A 19,237-nucleotide genomic window follows, 5' to 3' on the forward strand; every position below is an offset into this window, starting at 1 on the left:
GCGATTAGCTCCTGTACCTGGACCCAATTCTGTTTGAGTATTGAGAAGCACATTCCATTGGCATTCAAACGCATGTAGTGGATTTACAATACTGCTGCATTATTAGAAGATATAACACAGTTGCTATAACTTATGAAATGACCTTCGTATATGCTCTTTATTTTAGATTCTCGTGTTTTTTTAAGTCCTGCGTACACTGAACTTCAATTATAGCAGTGTAAGCAGAAGTCACAGCCTTATTTGCACTATGTTCTTTACTTCTCTGAATCGATTGTACATGGAGAAACGGAGATTGAATATACTTCCAAGTACTTACCACATACATACTTAAAATTCAGCATGTCATCCACTCATTTGTTCAATGATTAAATTCCAAGCTATCCCAATTGCTGTTTCATCTATACTTGTCTGTTCTAGCAAGCACTCTACAGAGAAGTACGTTCAACAGTGCTGCGCCGACCATATACGGATATCCCCGTGGCTTCCTGGGCTTCCGGCCTTTTCTTATATTACAGCTGAGGCGTGAATATGCTACCACACTTCCGTTTTACTCTTTTATAAAGAGCTAACCTCTAGCCAGGATTACATTTTCTCCCCTTGTGACTAACGTGTGTGGAGGTCAGCTTTAAAGGCGATGGAAGGAAATGTTAGCAGCTCCAGGGGAGAGTTAAATGGCCAGTGACCGATATATCAGGTCTTCGTACCTACTACCTAGCTTTTAAGCACACACGACTCAAAATGTAACATATTATGAAACACATGGAGATTATCAGTATATGACATTTTCTTCCTAAAAATAGTATTTCAATATCTACTGTACTTTCTTAACAACTAACAGCATTGAAAAAGTTTGAGAAAGGATTAACAGAATGATAAAGGGTAGAAGGAGTCTAGAGGTAAAGAGCATTGCAGATGTACAGTGGGTGAGCTACTTTGGTGAATTACTCGGGGGTAAGGAGGAAGAATGCTGGAGGAAGACGGGGGATGAAGTAATTTGGAGAAATAGAAGAGTGGCAAATTACGATCTGGACAAGGAAATTACGAGGGAGGAAACCTTAACAGTGATAAAAAGAATCAGGGGCAGGTCGACAGGGGGTTGTAATGGGATCAATAATAAGTTTTGGAAAGAAATGAGCAAAAATGAGGCAATGATAGAGGGCATAGTGAAACTATTTAATAAGATCTTTGATCAGGGGAAGTACCCGAAGGAATGGGAAATAGGAATTGTATGTCCAGTATATAAGGGGAAGGGTAATAACAACAGTTTGAATAATTATAGAGGAATTTCTCTGTTAGATTCCTTAAGTAAAATTTACACAGGGGTGTTGGCGAACAGTTTGAGTGAATGGGCAGAAAAGAATGAAGTATTGTCTGATTTCCAAGGAAGATTTAAAAGAAAGAAAAGAACAGTGGATAATATAATGATAATGATGACAGTTCTGGAAAAGTATAGGAGCCTGTCAAGAAGGAAGGTGTATGTGGCGGCAATCGATTTTGAAAAGGTGTTTGATAAGGTGGATAGGGAAGATCTATTAGAGAAACTGGGAAGGTTGGGGGTTTAGGGAAAGATGATGAGGGTAGTAGAGGGGTATATAGGTAAGTCAGGTTCTGTGTAAAATTGGGAGACGATAGGTTGTGCTATTTGCTTTACGTCGCACCGACACAGATAGGTCTTATGGCGACGATGGGATAGGGAAGGGCTAGGAAGTGGAAGGAAGCGGCCGTGGCCTTAATTAAGGTACAGATCCGGCATTTTCCTGGTGTGAAAATGGGAAACCGCGGAAAACCATCTTCAGGGCTGCCGACAGTGGGGCTCGAACCCGACCATAGGTTGAGCAAACCGTTAGAGTTCATGGTAGGCTTAAAGTAGGGGTGCAAATTATCGCCAATTTGGTTTATTTTATTTATTAACGATATCTTGGAAGGGCATGGGGAAAGCAATTGGGCAGTGCCGGTAATTAATGGGGATTGATTTTTGCTGCTGATGTGATTTTGATGACTCTAACCCCAGGGGGGATGCAGAAGGCTTTAAATGCAGTGTCGGGTTTTGCGAAGAAATGGGCCTTCTTAACAACTTCTAGACAATTTTTTTATTATTAAAAGGTAGCAAAGCAAAGTCATCTCCGTGCAGGCCGTGAAGAACCTTGGAGGGGTGGTAGCTAAAGGCTTCCACTATGCGTAACCTCGGCACTTGATAGTGTAGAGTGGTTAGCTCTACCTGGCCGCCTTTGCCCCCAGGAATTAACATGGTACTCATTTTTCGTGTAGGCTGAGTGAACCTTAGAGCCATATGCACCTCCGGAAGTGGAAATCTCGTTTCTTAAAGTTTACGACATCCTGACGGGGATTCGAACTCACGTCCTTCCTGGCGAACCGAGCACGCTTTTAACGTCTCGACCAGGCAGCCCCTTTTTATTTTCACTCTAGAGAAATTTTGAACGTTTTCCACGACCTCCTGCTTACATGATATACTTTCCACACCTCAACCCTTGAAATAATTTGTGGACAAAACAACATGCTACGATAGGAATGTTCATGCCGTAAAATACGTCAGTTGATTCGGAACCGTACTTGGTCCGAAGAGCGCTACCAAAAATTGGCGTTACGCTGTCACTATTATAACAGCCGCAGAGTTTTGAAGGTTTCGTAGACTTACTTCCTTTAGCATGATTTTGCGAAATCCTAATCAAATTTTTCTTTTCCATTAATAAATTTGTTATTCTATACAACTGACCACAATATTAACAGCGATAGCTAACCTCCAGCTGAACACGCTGCCAAAGGGTGCTGAAGTTAGACTTTAAACATCCGGAATGTTACTATTAATCTCAGCGACCCGGAAAACTATGGATTCGGCAGTATATTCGATTACTATTATATCTCACTCCCCCTTCCCCCACCCTAAAGGGGGCTAAACTTTGAGTTTTAAAAAATGGGAATGTTACTACTCATCTCAGCGACCCCGAAAAGTATGGATTCGACACTACTTTCGATGATTTGAATATCTCAGTCCCCTTGCGCCCCCCCGCCGCCCCTAAGGGTTCCTGGGGGTGTTTCACCCCCATGTGGTTTGTCTCCTGATACTAAAAATTCCGGAGTGTCACTATTCACCTCAGCGACTATGTATTCGACACTATTATTTCTATATATCATTATTTCTATATATCACTCTCCCATCGCCCCCCACCACGAAGGGGCCTGAACTTGGACTTTAAAAAATTTCGGAGTGTCACTGTTCATCTCAGCGACCCCGAAGAGTATGGATTCGACATTATTTTCGTTAATTTGTTTATCTGACCCCCTCGCCCCCCCCCGCCCCTAATGGTTCCTGGGCTTTCTTACCCCCACGTTGTTTGTCTCCTGATACTAAAAATCCAGAGTATACAATTCACTTCGGCGACCCCCGAAAATTATGTATTCGACATTATTTTCGTTTAATTTTATATATCACTCCCCCCTCACCCCCCATGCAAAAGGGAGCTGAACTTTGACATTTGAAAAATGGGGAGTGTCACTGTTCATCTCAGCGACCCCGAAAACTGTGGATTCAGCACTTTTTTCGATTATTTTTATACCTTGCCCCCTGACCCCCCACCCCTAAGGGAGCTACGGATGGCTTACTCCCCCCCCCCCCCCCAGTGCTCGTCACCAGATAGCAAGTCATAAGTGTACCAAGTTTGGATGAAATTGCTCCAATGGTTTAGGAGGAGATGTGTCATTTACACACACACACATACATGCATGCATCCATTTTTATTATAGTAAGAAGAAGAAGATTATGCTTGCTTTATTATTACAGAGAAATTTTATTTTGAAGACTGCAGAGATCTAAACTTAAACTGTATATCCGAAGAAATTATTCGAATCCGAGGAATGAATATTACTTCGCTCGCGGCATGCCCAATCATGAGAATGGCTTCAATAATATTAGTCATCAGTTTCAGAGTCGTGTTCATTGCAGAGGGCAGGATTCTTATACTTAAGAAGGATAATTGGTGCCACAATCGTCCGCTCTAAGATGTTCGAGGGTACTCCACGTGACTCCAAGTCTTTCGAAGCTCTGCCGTGTAGTCGATAGACTTGTAACTGTGTAGAACAGCGGGTAATTCTTGTAAAAGTTGCTTGTTGAAAGAAATGAATGACATGATATATGATAGCAAGAATGAAGAGGATGAAACCCGGCGCCGGCACATATGCCACTCCTCTCGAATAGCTCAAGACTTAACGTCCCGATCCGACGGACGAATCATCATCAACACCGTCATATGCCCTCACACCATATAAGACCAAAATCAGCTTCCTACGTCCTGGACGTAAAATGGCTCCTTGAATGTTGTGTTCTCTACGAATCTTATGTACGTTGCCTAGCGACAGCGACTCTATGCATTTAATCTTGGTGACAGAACGTTGGATTGTCATATCCCAATGCACGTTTTCCGATGGTTTTTCGTTCATAACTCACCAACGAAAGCGAAAATGAAAATTCCGGCTTCGAGGTGCATTCGGACCCCTTTCCATCTACCTATGTTCAAAATTTCAGATCTCTACGTGCTGTAGATTTTGCTGGGCATCGCGCACAGACAGACAGACAGACAGACAGACAGACAGACAGACAGACAGACAGACAGACAGACAGACAGACAGACAGACAGACAGACAGACAGACAGACAGACACTTCCTTTTATAATATTATAGATTCGTACAGTCTCTGGAATCGCTGTATTTTCTCCATGATTCAGTTATGAAAACATTACAAAAGGAAGAAATTTTGTATTCCATAATAGTTGTTTCCAATATATACAAAATAGATATGTTAATGGTTGATGTAGAATTTTAGTAAAACGTCTGACAAACAAGGACTATCAACATGATATGCAATTCCTGGTACTTTTAAAACAAAGTAAGAAGTTTTACCCAAATGTAGGTATTGTTTAAAAAATTCGCATCTTTCTGCCCGCTGCAAAGTACTCACCGGAGAGAAGTTTCAGCAGGCTTTGCTGGGTAAGACCTTGGCTTATATCAACAATGAGAAACGATTGGTTTAGCGGTGAAATAGTCCCAGAGGACAAAAACGTGTTTACTAAACACTTTCTAAAACGATTTTCCAGAACAGCTTGCAGAGAATTGTAACTTATCTTAGCCGATTCTGGTGCATAAGAACATTGAAGTAAATTATGTCATTTTTCATTTAAACATTGTTGTCAGGTTAAAGCTTGGTTTAGGTCAATTTACATAAAACTAGCAGTACCCGCGACTTCATACTCGTGTAGACAAATTTATTTTTGGCTTATTAAGCTTCTCTGCATACAGTGTTTGATGTAGTATTACTGTTTTTTTCGTCTGGCTATTTCTAGCCGGGTGCAGCCCTTGTAAGGCAGACCCTCCGATGAGGGTGGGCGGCATCTGCCATTTGTAGGTAACTGCGTGTTATTGTGGTGGAGGATAGTGTTATGTGTGGTGTGTGAGTTGCAGGGATGTTGGGGACAGCACAAACACCCAGCCCCAAGGCCACTGGAATTAACCAATGAAGGTTAAAATTCCCGACCCGGCCGGGAATCGAATCCGGGACCCTCTGAACCGAAGGCCAGCACGCTGACCATTCAGCCAACGAGTCGGACAGTATTATTGGTATCATGTAGCATTTAACCGTAATTACCCCGATTTATTATGCATGCCTTATGCGTTAAAACAAACATGTCATTAATTCCATAAGAACACCAAAGCGCACCAAACCAAGGATCGGTCAAATATTCGCGGACATTCAATCACAGATCGTAAAATAAGGCGAAACACTGATTTTCATATCCCCCTATCCAAGTCCTCCCCTCTTAACTTATATGGCTGAGTTTCGAACCACTCAATACGTTACTTTACAGCTGATTTCACTCAACACAACACGATAGACCATGCCAAGGTCGATCGTACTTCTGCTACGAGTTGATGAAAAACGTTTTTCTTGACTTTGTACTAACGTTTATATGGTCTACTAATCAAATGAGCCGCTAACCACCAACCAGGCATATGTACTGTATGTATTGTTGCCAAGCTGTACGGAATACATTCTCCTGGGCTAGGGGAAGTAATTAACCTCTTTGCCATTCCCTGTTTTTCGTGTACTGTTTAGAGCTACAGTACTTACTACGCACACTGATGAAGCATCGAAGTTGCGGTTTTTCTTCCGACTTCATTTATAAATATTTAAATTTCAAACAGAAAAGTTATAGGTTGTAGCGATCCGTCGCAAACGTTTTAATTGTAAAACCTGTGGATTGTATTCAATAATAACTTACGGATCAATACGGTTATATATTTGTGCCTATCGCCATCATGATCGCTGTTAACTAATCCCTTTCTGTTTCCCTTGATAATATCATTCTAACAGTTTTATCATGTATTTCCACATATCCAGTGAAGTGAAATCTAAGTGAAAACTTTTTTTATTTGACTAAGCTAAATTTCTAAATAATCAGTTTGTTGTTCTCCTTTAATGTGGTAGAATATGTAATTTTAGTGCCAGCTTTCTGAGCCCAACTTGGCAGCCCTGACGATGGTTTTCCGTGGTTTCCCATTTTCACACCAGGTAAATGCTGGGGCTGTACCTTAATTAAGGCCACGGTCGCTTCCTTCCCATTCCTAGGCTTTTCCTGTCCTATCGTCGCCATAAGAACTATCTGCGTCGGTGCGACGTAAAGCAACTTGCAAAAAAGAAATTACATAGACATTTAAGAATTAAACGTTAGGACTTCCCCTAAAGTACCATTTCACTAAGCGTGAATAAAATTATTTATAGCCTGGATTGTAGTACCTCATTCCCCGAATTAACATACCGATTACATTAAATTATCTTCAGTCATCACTCCTTTTATTCTTTTTCTTCAAGAGATCATTCCCTTACGATTTTCTTAATTTTTAAAGATAATCTTCACAATTTTTCTCGTCGATATGGACCGACGACCATGTGGTTATTTTACTCCTTAAAACAATCATGACGAAAACCATTGCCACTGAACACGACTGAACCTTATTTCCATGGTAGCAATGCTCGGCGTTGATATGAACTAAGCAACACAAGTCTAAATTCACGAATTCCATTATCATAGTCGGTACGGTAAAACTGTGTAAGACATAAATTATCATAAACTGTATTCTCTATAACTTTTGTCATATAGTACAGTACTTTTCGACAGGTCCAATACCCATTTATTGGATGTCATTTCTTCCCCAGACAGTAAGTCGTATGTGTACCAAATTTGCTTGAGCATACACGCATACATCCATAATCTTGGTCATATTGGACATTCGGACTGGGGCCAAACTATGACTTAAGCAGCACCCAGCTCACAGTTCCTCTCGGGGACCTTGTAAACTATGGATTCGACATCAATATCTGGCTGCTTGGGGTGTCTTGCCCTCACAGTCGTTTTTCTTTTCCAGGTAGTAAGTCGTACGTGTACCGAGTTTAGCTGAGAGCTATTCTGAAACATACTTACTTTAATACGTAATCTCGATCATTTTGAACATATTCTTTTCCGACCCTTCTCACCACCGTGCCAATGGGACTGATTTTGGACTTAATATCTGGAATGTGAGTATTCACCTTAGCGACCCTAAAAACTATGGATTCTTCATCAATATAGGTCGTTTTGTATTATTTTTATACTTCATCCCCGTCCAAAAGGGTCCCATGAGTGTCTTACAGAACAGTATATTTCTTACAGATAGTAAGTCATACGTGTACCAAGTTTGGTTGGCAGCTATGCCCAAACGTACATGCATAATCTCGCTGCTGTAGAATCCTGGAGCTGATGTCGCCATGGTTACGGCAGTTCATTTCTTTATCCGATTCCTAGAGAAGAGGCAGTGTGGTGCCAATATTTCAATAACGGTTTATTTTAGGGCCTTAAAACATGGTTTCCGGGCCCACAGGGCTTACCTTGTTTTGTTCTTTGCTTCAAGGGGCTTAAAATGAGCTTTGTCTCGTCCTTGAACGACAAATTCGATATTTCGCCTAAATTAGCCTATTACTTTTATATCTCTCTCCCCGTCACACCCCTCGAATTGTTTTGAAAATATAATGCAGCCTGCGTCCCTCGGGGATAATGTATATTTACATTAGTAAAAGAAATTTTAGAATCGGTCCAGTAGTTCCTGAGATTAGCCATTACATACAAACAAAGTTTACCTCTTTTTTTAGTTCAGTTACTATACATAGTGGATAATATTTGTCAAGTGTAAGACATGTTTTGATTTAATGTGTGTGTATTCTAGAAACTTTTATTACAAACCGAGTCTTCATTTCCATCTGTGTTTGGAATGCTGCTAAATCAGAACAACGCTTATTTTCATTCATATTTATTTATTTCTTCTCGTATATAGACAGAACATCTGCCTAGTCAGTGTCTTTTACCACTGCCGTGAAACTAAGTGTGTGAGGTTTGTCACTTTGCACTAGTATTTTGTTGCTGTAACAAGAGCAGTGCAAATTATTAGAGCGAATCATTAATAACAATGGTTTATCAATTTGACATGAAGCTTTACAAGTTTAGAACTTATATTTGGAATACTGCTATTCATACATACGCACATACAGCTTCATTATGGACTATTATGCCTTTCAGCATTCATTCTGTAACCCATTGTGAATTAACTAAACGCCTCCACAATCCTCTATTTGCAGCTAGCTCTGAGTCTTCGTTTAGTTCCATATCTCCTTACGTTTCACTATGTACAAGTCAAAACACTAAAACAACCGGGTGTAAATAGTAGATTTTGACGATATTTCAGATTATTCAATGAAATTTAGTCTTTATACTGAAGTTCTTTTGGAGTGGATTGGAAGTTATCTCACTAACAGGATTTGACTAGTAAAATCATGTGGTATTAAGCCGTACCACCCTACTTCCGGTGTCCGTCAAGGCTCTTTACTGAGCCCTCTTTTCTTTGTCGTATTCATAAATGATGTGACAACATTTATACAACACAATATTTGCCTTCTCTATGCTGACTATCTAAAGATCTTTAAGGGGAGAAATAGTGAGTTGGACTGTAATTTGTTATAATCTGACTTAAACCTCCTAAGTAGCTGGTGTAAAAAGTGGCCACTTGGTATGAATACTTCAAAATGCAATGCAATTACATTTTTACGTAAGTTGGAACCAGTACATTAACGTTACCATTTATGCAATTTTCAAATAGCTCGTGTGAATGAAATAAATGACCTCGGTGTGATACTTTCATACTGTTACGTTCTTCCCTTCGACAAATATTTAGACAACATTTCTAGGGAAGTTTCTAAAGTAGGTACTTGGTTTTTGAAAAGAAACTGCGCACATTTTGTATCATCTAGAACTCTGATTACTTTGTTTCGCACTCCAAGCAGACCATCGTTAGAATATTGTTGCGAGATGTGGCTACCTTCTCAGCAACATTTAATACAAAACTTGTAATGAGTTCAAATGAGGTTCATGGAATGGATCAGATAAAAAGGTTTGGGTATTTCTCTCTCTTCTTGCGATTACGAGTGTTTTTGTGAGACTATGAGGATGAGAACATTGCACTCACGCCGAAGATGTGCCAGTGCCCTCTATCTTTATAGGCTACGAAATTAATTTGAAGAGGAAACATTACTTTGTGTACAGTGATAATTACCCCACCAGTTAATTTCTAATAGAAGGCCTAGAAACGTATTCTATCAGTGCTTGTGGAACAGTCAATGTAGTACACAGAAACATATCCAAGTTCAAGAATGACAAAGAATGTCTCCTGGGGAGCATCAGTGGTTTTCAAGTGACCCTATTGCTACAAGGAAGTGGAAGAAGGTGCGTCCATGTACTGTCAAATTTCCATGATCCAAGAAAAGTTAGGTACTCATGCGAAGGGAAAGAATGATGGTAATCTCATGGAAGTACCGTGCCCATAAGTCACTGATGACTACAAAATATACATGAAATTTGCTGTCAAATTAAATCAACTGATGAAGCTTTATGGAAATGAACGCAAGAGGCGAAAATGGTTACGGAGGATATTTTAAATCTTTTACTGATACTGCCTGTGTCAATGCATTTATATGCATAATTTTTAACAATATCCAGAGTTAACTTCAAGGAATTTCGTAAAGGTATTGTTGCTGGTTTTTCTAGTCACTGACGAGTGGAAATTCCTGGAGGTTGATCGTTTTCATTTCCAATTTTTCAATTACCCGGTGCATACTGAAAATCTGATCCTGACGGGCGCCCTGTGGTCTGAAACCACACTGGATTTCATCCAACTTACTCTCAGCCACTGATCGCACCCTCGTTTCCAAAATGCCAGTGAACACCATGCCTTGTATCTCACAGTCAGATAGATACCTAATTCTAATCCCGCAGGCTGAGTGGACCTCGAATCAGCCCTCAGTATAGGTAAAATTTCCTGACCCGGCCAGGAATCGAACCCGGGGCCTCTGGGTGAGAAGCAGGCACGCTACCCCTACACCACGGGGCCGGCAGCCTTGCTTATAGATAAGTGAAATTATTATTTTTAATCCAATCAGAAGATACCTTACTAGCAATCCTTGCCAATACTTTTACTCTATGTAGCCATGTATGTATGTATGTTTAGTCCTCAGCCCGAAGGCTGGTTGGATCCCCAACAGTTCCACCATCAGCTGTCATAGATGGCCTAGGCATCACTGAAGAGGCGTACTAGGAAAATGAGGAGTGAAGTAGTTTCCCGTTGCTTTCCTCACCGAGCCACAAGTTGCTATTACACATCAGTCTGCCAAGCCCACTGAAATGCATGCACCAACTGACCCTATGAGCAATATTTTCACACCATTCATAGCAGGGACTGGCTGCAGAAGGAATGGCATTACTAGCATTACTCATACCTCAGTCACTTTCATTTTGTCAAAGCTAAGGATAAAGCTGAGACAGGTCAATGAAAGTAACAAAATTGCTCTAGCCCATACCAGAAACATAGTGCACTGTAAACACTAGGTCCTGCCAGCAAAGGCACCTGTAGCCATTTCATCCCCGAATTCTCACTATATTCTACCATGCCAGGTCTAATTTCATCTATTCCTGCTGCTTTATGGCAGTATAGTTTATTTACCATCCTGTCCATTTCCTCAAGCGTTCACTAACATCATTGTCCTCATCCCCATTATCTCGGTTTTTAGCGACATCAAAGGAAAGATTTAATCTTACAGTAGATGATTTTCAAAATATTCCTTCCATCTGTTTATACAGTAGACCCTCTGTTAATCGGAATAAATGGGTCAAAGTTGGTTTAGGAAAAAAACCGATGTTCCATAATACATATTTGACTATATCGTATGTACTAAATTTTGAAAAAGGTCTTCCATTTCCTTTTTTCTTTTATTTTCACATTCCCTCCACCTGTCCAGTGATTTCCTGGGATCAATTATGAGTTCACTTGAATTACACGAAGCACTGTTCATTTCCTTTCTCCCATCCCATCCTAAGATCCTTTTTTACTGTCCAGAAAGGTTTGCCTAATGTTTGACCTATCCTTTCCAGGTTATTACCAAAATCTTCCCACGACTTCTTTTTTGATTCAACAACTATTTGTTTCGCTTTGTTTCTTTCATCTACGTACAATTCCCTGTCTGCATCAGCCCTTGCTTGGAGTCATTTCTGATAAGCCTTCTTTTTACATTTACAAGCTGCTATCGCTTCATCATTCCACCAAGATGTTCGCTTTTCCCCATCTTTGCACACAGTTCTTCATTGACATTCCCTTGCTGTTTCTACTACAGCATCCCTGTATACCACCCATTCTCTTTCTATATATTGCACCTGCTTACTGTCCACTGTTCGGAACTTCTCACTAATCATATCCATGTACTTCTGTGTAATTTCGTCGTCTTGGAGATTTTCTACGCTTATTCGTTTGCATACAGATTTCACTATCTCTATCCTAGGCCTAGAGATACTTAGTTCAGTACAGATCAGATAGTGGTCTGTATCAACGAAAAATCCCCGGAAAACTCCTACAATCCTAACAGATTGCCTGAATTCAAAGTAGGTTATTATATAGTCTGTTATGAATGTGGTACCCCGACCCTCCCATGTGAAGTGGTAAATAGCCTTGTGCTTGAAGAACTGCTAAACCAACACCAGCATAGAAATCCAGCAAACGCATCCCATTCCCATTAGGTTCCTTAACTTCCTCACATTTACCAATCACCTTTTCGTGTCCTTTAGTTCACTTTCCAACTCTCGCATTGAAATCACTCGTTAGCACTATCCTATCCTTGCTGTTCACCCTGACTATGATGTCACTCAATGATTCATAAAACTTGTCAGCTTCATTCTCATGTGCACCCTCACTTGGTGAACACACTGAGACATTTCTCGTCGTTATTCTTTCAAATGCCAAATCTACCCCCATCATCCGCTCATTTACATGCCTAACAGAAACTACGTTGGGTGCAATTGTGTTTGATAAACATCCCTACCCCTTCCCTTTCTAACACCCGTCAAATACACTTTATAATCTCCTATCTCTTCCTCGTCATCTCGCCTTACCCGAATAGCATTTACTCCTAGTACACCCAGATGCATCCTCTTTGCTGCCACAGCCAGTTCCACTTTCTTTCTTCCACAAGCCGCATTAATATTGATATCTCCCCATCGAATTCCATTTCGTTCGCCAAGTTGTTTCCAATGGGTCCCACGCCTGTCAAATGGGAGCGGGACTCCTTTACTCCCATAAGTCCGAGGCTTTTTTGAAATGTCCTGAGCTCGGTAAATTCGGGAAGAAGAATGCTTTCCTACTTACACATATTCCAAGTGAGAATCTCTCCTCTGACTTATTAGGGACCACCAGTGGAATGTATAGTGCTAGCCACTTGAGCAAAAGCAGGTTCAAGTCTCGGAATATGTTCAAGATGCCCACTCCCATTCCGCAGCAACTGGTATCCCGATTCTCAGGACCACTTACTAGGCCACTCAGCCGTTGCCCATGGTTCACGATCTAGGACGTGACTACAGTAACCCACACCATGAACCATACCACCGTTTCATTTCAAGAAAATCAGTAGGATTTGTTTCGCTTCGTCACAGACTGAGTTCGTAATAGAGAAGGAAAGGAGTCAGTCGAGGTCAGACTCCAGACCTTCCGTTACTCATCCCCCTTGTCATGACATAACATAACATAACATAACATAACATAACATAACATAACATAACATAGGAAACTACTTTTACATTTTAAAAAGGAAATATATGTTTTTGGTCATTTCGGTTAAAAGTCGTACTTCAGTTAAAAGTGCTTCGAATAACATGTGTTCTATTTTAATATGTATACTACTGAACAAATTGTAATTGAATAAGTATTTGAAAATAAACGTGGTCTTACATTGGTGACTAATTATGAAAGAACGAAGGTAAGACCTCAAAGGCTGAACATACCTGGTAGGGCCGATGACCTCATATGTTAGGCCCTTTTAAACAACAAGCATCATCATCAGCATCATCATCATCATCATTATCATATCTGGTAGAGAAACTGACAGAACACTATTGGTGAATAAGAGAAAAGACACCATACATCGTGCATATCTAATCCAATCGTGGTCAGAAGAGAACACGTTTTCACCATGGGAAGTCGAGCAAGATATATTACAGTAGAATTCTGCCTCGTATAGTTCAAAGATTCGTCGACTTAGCTGGAAACCTGATGTTGCTACACAGGTCGTATTATTTCTGACGCGAAGGGAGGGGGGGTGTCAATAATTAAACTGTTTGGAGCACAGGATTTGTAACATGTAAACAACAGAAGATGACTCACTGGAATTATTTTGCTGTAGTTGATAGAGTCGTTGCCGACGAGATATACAAGGCCGGGACATAGCTACTAATTTGTCGCTGAAAAAGCGGCCCGACCGTGTTCACGGTTTGGCCGCTAGATGTCAGGTTTCCGTTCTGTTCTTGGTGGACTTTAACATTGTGATATGCGGAGTAATTGTGATGATGTGTTGATTTTGTGCAATTTATTGTGGATATTGTTTCTGTCGGTGAGTGTCTGTGAGGTTGAGAAGAAGGTGCACTGTTGTGTACCTCTCTGTATTCCGGATGACACTAAAAAAGCATGAAAATTGACGCTCCATAGTTTCCCTTCCGAGTGCGGTTTAAGGGAGAAATGGAAGCAAACTTTCTAGGCAAGGTGAAGGATCTCTTTAGGTACCTAGCAATTCTTCTCATAAAATAGATATCAGTGTAAGCACATCAATCAAATTTCCTTCTGTTTTCATTGTGTATCCTGTTCACAAACAAGAAAATGTCAAACGCAGGAAGCGTCCAGCTCCCAAAATGATGTATTGCCATCAAAATTTAGTAAAAGTTCCGATTCAGATAACGATGAACATACCATATCCTCAAATGTCAGCCACAAACGATAAAAGGAGTACAAGTCTCGTTTCTATATCAAAGAAAGTCTACTAGTATCTTTGTTAAATCTAAAAAATTTACGGATGTGAAAATTAAATACCGGATTACAGAAAATAATCTGTAAATTGAGAAGTAGGATACGGATAATGAAACCAGAAAGAAAGTTTTACGGTATCTGAACTTGACCAAAAGCAAACCAAATTGAAAAGCATGCTAAAATTGGTCATTTAGGAGTATTATTCCTGTTAGAATGAATTTAATTTTCTTCTTTTTTCTTCATTCGTTTACCCTCCAGGGTCGGTTTTCCCCTCGGACTCAACGAGGGATCCCACCTCTACCGCTCAAGGGTAGTGTCCTGGAGCACCAGACTTTGGGTCGGGGGATACAGCTGGGGAGGATGACCAATACCTCGCCCAGGCAGCCTCAGCTGCTATGCTGAACAGGAGCCTTGTGGAGGGATGGGAAGATTGGAAAGGACAGGCAGGGAAGAGAGAAGGAAGCAGCCGTGGCCTTAAGTTAGGTACTATCCTGGCACTTGCCTGGAGGAGAAGTGGGAAACCACGGAAAACCACTTCGAGTATGGCTGAGGTGGGAATTTAACCCACCTCTACTCATTTGACCTCCCGAGGCTGAGTGGACCCGGTTCCAGCCCTCGTAACACTTTTCAAATTTCATGGTAGGGCCGGGAATCGAACCCGGACACAAATTTAATTAAAATTTAATTTTACGGGAAGAAAAAAAGAGAAATACCGTGAAACGACGCTAAATATTTGCTGCCTTCTGAAATTACTAGTTTTAATGAATTTTTATAGTTTTTCATATTCGAACGTGTTGTAATGAGCGGGCGAGACAGAACAGTAAAGAGAACTCTAGCGGCACTTGCCGGAAGCATCTCGAGGACGAGTCTAGTGTGCTGTATTTCCCGGCCTTGTGTATCTTGTAGGCAACGATACAGCTTCATATTGCGAATTCAAATTCACTGCGATATTTCCAACGACCCACAGTGCGTAATTTCAGGAATCTAGCCGGCCAAAAATCGTATCTCGGAAACTAATGGACCGATTTACATAAAACTTAGTATGTAACTGCTGTTATTGGAAATAATTAAGCATGTGGTCAATCAAGTACAAAGAACAAATTACTACCGCAAGAATAGAATTAGTAACCTTTCTTTCTTTCTTTTTTTTTCTTAATCTGTTTAGCCTCCACGGTTGGTTTTTCCCTCGAAATCAGCGAGGCATCCCACCTCTACCGCATCAAGGGCAGTGCACTGGAGCTTCAGACACTGGATCGGGGGATAAAACTGGGAAGGATGACCAGTACCTCTCCCAGGCGTCCTCACCTGCTATGCTGACCAGAGGCCTTGCAGGGGGATGGGTAGATTAGAAGGGATAGACAAGGAAGAGGGAATGAATCATTAGTAATCTTTGTAATTTCAATCATTTTTCGTTATAGCTTTAAGAAATTAAATAGATGTTAATAGTGGGACATGCTGTTTAGAATGTTTAAAAAGAGATACAGGAATACATGTAATTGCCAAAAAATTTATTCATTAGATGCAGTTACATCAGAATCGCTATCGTCACTGTCATTCTCCTTCGGTAGATCCAGATACAGGAGGCTCAGACAGTAAGTTGAGCACTTCGCGTGAAAGCTGTATCAACTTCCTCCTCCTTGATTTCCCTAAGCAGATAATATAAGGGTCCGATGATATAAGCAGCGTATGGAAAAGCTCAGTATTTGTGTCTTTCTGGAAGTTTTTCTATTATCTTTATTCCTGGTCTTCTGCGCTTCCTCGTAGAGTTGTCCACTAGGTATAATACAGTGCCTAATGACCTCCTCTCCATGAACCAGGAGTTTGTGCAAAGTTACAGGCATGTAGTACGATTTGTATTTTTGTAAGTATATTTTCCTTTGCGTACATGCTAAATGTCACTTTATCAATGGCATACCCACACGAAAGAGTTTCTACGATGGCACGTAGACGGTTTATTATATTTATATCTACTCCAGTAATATCTTTATAAGTGGAAGCCTCTCTGAAGAATCTTCTAGCCGTTTCCATCATTGGTATTGCCAGCACTTTGCTTCGGATATCAACTAATAGACGCGTTCCCTCCCTGAACTTCTGTAGTGAAGTCATGTACAGTATTTATTTATTTATTTATTTATTTATTTATTTATTTATTTATTTATTTATTTATTTATTTATTTATTTATTTATTGCGTGTGCATTTTAGGCTTTAAATCAGTGCGTAAACGTATTGTATTGAGTGAGAGTTGTGCGATAAGCCTTCGTGTGTGATTTATTTCTTTGATATAAATGCTGTGATCTTTTTTAGTCATCTGCAGTATTTATTTATTGCGTCTGTTTTCTAGCTTTTATTGTCTGGATAAATTTATTAAATGCAATTAAATACATACCCCGCCCCTCGAGCCCATAAAATTATTTGTCTATTTTCTCTCGCAATTTGCCTTATATTTCAGTGCTGAAATTTCTTATTTGCCGTAGTTTACCTCTGATTCTGTACAAACTAAAAGTGGCCCCTGTAAACCTCACGTCCCCTTTAGTTCATAAAAGAAATTTGTAGCTTAGTTTCTTCAGCCTTTTGTCTTGAACTTACATACTGAATTTCACAAATGTATGTGCAGCCATTTTTCCGTGATGGCGTTGAGCGGAGCCGTCCGATATGGCAACCCTGTTGTCATAAGAACAATACAGTTTTCTTAACATGGAATGAGCTATAGTACTGGCAGGCTCATCCTGACATTGTTCTGATGCACGTCCTTCTGCAAGGCTCATTCTCTGCTCGAACCAACTTTTATTGTACTTCAGCAATTTGTCCCTTTTTCTACTATATTTTGTCCACCGTGATAGAATTTTAGCACACAAACTACTGACAGATTTCCTTATTGACTTGTATACATCCTCAGAACAATCCTCAAGGCCTAAATGTTCAATTACAACATTCGCAATATCATCGTTCCGCTTATATTCCCTGGTGTTCCTCAACAGCTCGAAAACCGACCTCCAGGTTACAGAGTACATGGCTTCTGAAGAAAATTACTCTCATGGTCGCGCCTGGTCGCAGCAAAAAGGTGATTGTGAAAAACGAAACAAGGGAGAAAAGTCCATGACCGGCCGGAAGGAAAAGAAAGTTCGGCATATAAATTACCAAACACGACAGTTTTTTTTCTAATTCAATATAACTGTGCTTTTTTATATACAACACCTGAGATATTTTCCTTCAATTTGGGGTATTTAAGTAGTAATAAATGCAGTTACAGCTCCGCGTTGTACTTCTCAGCTCAAGAAACTTCATCTGGCTATTTTAGTTCAAATATAAAATTGAAATTACCTGAGAGTCATATACCTGATGACTTGAATGATTTATTCACAGGGAGTAATAAACAGTCCAGCAATTTCAGGGATAACATTCGTCACTAAAATAACGCACTGCTCTTTGTCTAATTCAGAGCAAATATAAATTTATTTTGGGTCATGTACTTTATTGCTTTAAAATTCAAGCCCACCATTATATTTCATCTTTATACTCTCACAATGCAAGAAACCCTTCCTGTGGGCAGTTATATGTTTTAGAATCATAAGATAACCAGTTCCGACGTACAAATGCACCAAGGTGGACCAACACATTTGATCGACCAATAATGCGATTTTTCAATTTACTTTTTCATAAAAAATTGAACCCCTCTCTTTATAAGAGTGCAATTCTTTGGTTAATATATCTCCAATACTTTCGGAGTTATGACCAAAAACGTGAACCCCTGTACCCCCACGCAAGCCCTTTATCGGTAAGTTTATGGCTCGTTTCACGTAACTTTTGTTTTTCAGAACGATTTCCCTGATAACTCTGAAAGTTTTTAAGATATTAGAATGAAATTTTGCATGCATGCATATATCATAGAAACGAAGAAGATATACTAGAATTATTGATCTTTATTGGTAAAATTTTTAAAAAAAGTATTTTCTAAAGAAAATTTTGAAAAAAATTGACTACTTGAAAATAACTCCTTGAAAAAATATTTATACTTGATAGACTTCACTGATTCTAGTTCAGGTTGAAGCTATAGCATCACTAATCATAATAAGAAAATAATCATAGAAAAATATTCATGTGTTAGGAAATTATTAGGGAAAAGGCAAAATACTGGGCATGATACACTGCCATTTTGAATAATTAATTATATGTAATGACATAGGCTTATATGATTTCTAAGTATATAGGCATGTCATCAAGGAATAATGTGTTTGTCATACTAAGTTTCCTTTTAGAAATAATTTCCGTTGCTGTGTAAAAAATGTCATGCTCCCAATTTTTCTATTTTCAAAGGTGTACAGTAGGTCCCCCCTTAAGAGCAAATATTCTTCAGAGAATACACCGGATATTAATTCACCGTAACCCTTACATTCGGTCTTACAAACTGTACATCAAAATTTTCGTGACCGGGCGAGTTGGCCGTATGGTTAGGGGCGGGCAGCTGTGAGTTTGCATCCGGGAGATAGTGGGTTCGAACTCCACCGTCGGCAGCCCTGAGTATGGTTTTCAGTGGTTTTCCATTTTCACACCAAGAAAATGCTGGGGCTGTACCTTAATTAAGGCCACGGCCGTTCCTTTCAACTCCCCGGCCTTTCCTGTACCATCGTCGCCATAAGAATTATCTGTGTCGGTGCGACGTAAAACAAATTTTTAAGACAAAGTAACGTGAGGAACAAGAAATAGCTTCCAAACAAAATCGTGCACCGAAAAATTTAGTGACACGCTTCTATCATGATCCTCAGTCACATCATCGGAGATATAACTATTCTACGTTTTCTGAGGTT

The sequence above is a fragment of the Anabrus simplex genome, chromosome 1 (assembly GCF_040414725.1).
Source record: "Anabrus simplex isolate iqAnaSimp1 chromosome 1, ASM4041472v1, whole genome shotgun sequence".
Classification (NCBI taxonomy): domain Eukaryota; kingdom Metazoa; phylum Arthropoda; class Insecta; order Orthoptera; family Tettigoniidae; genus Anabrus; species Anabrus simplex.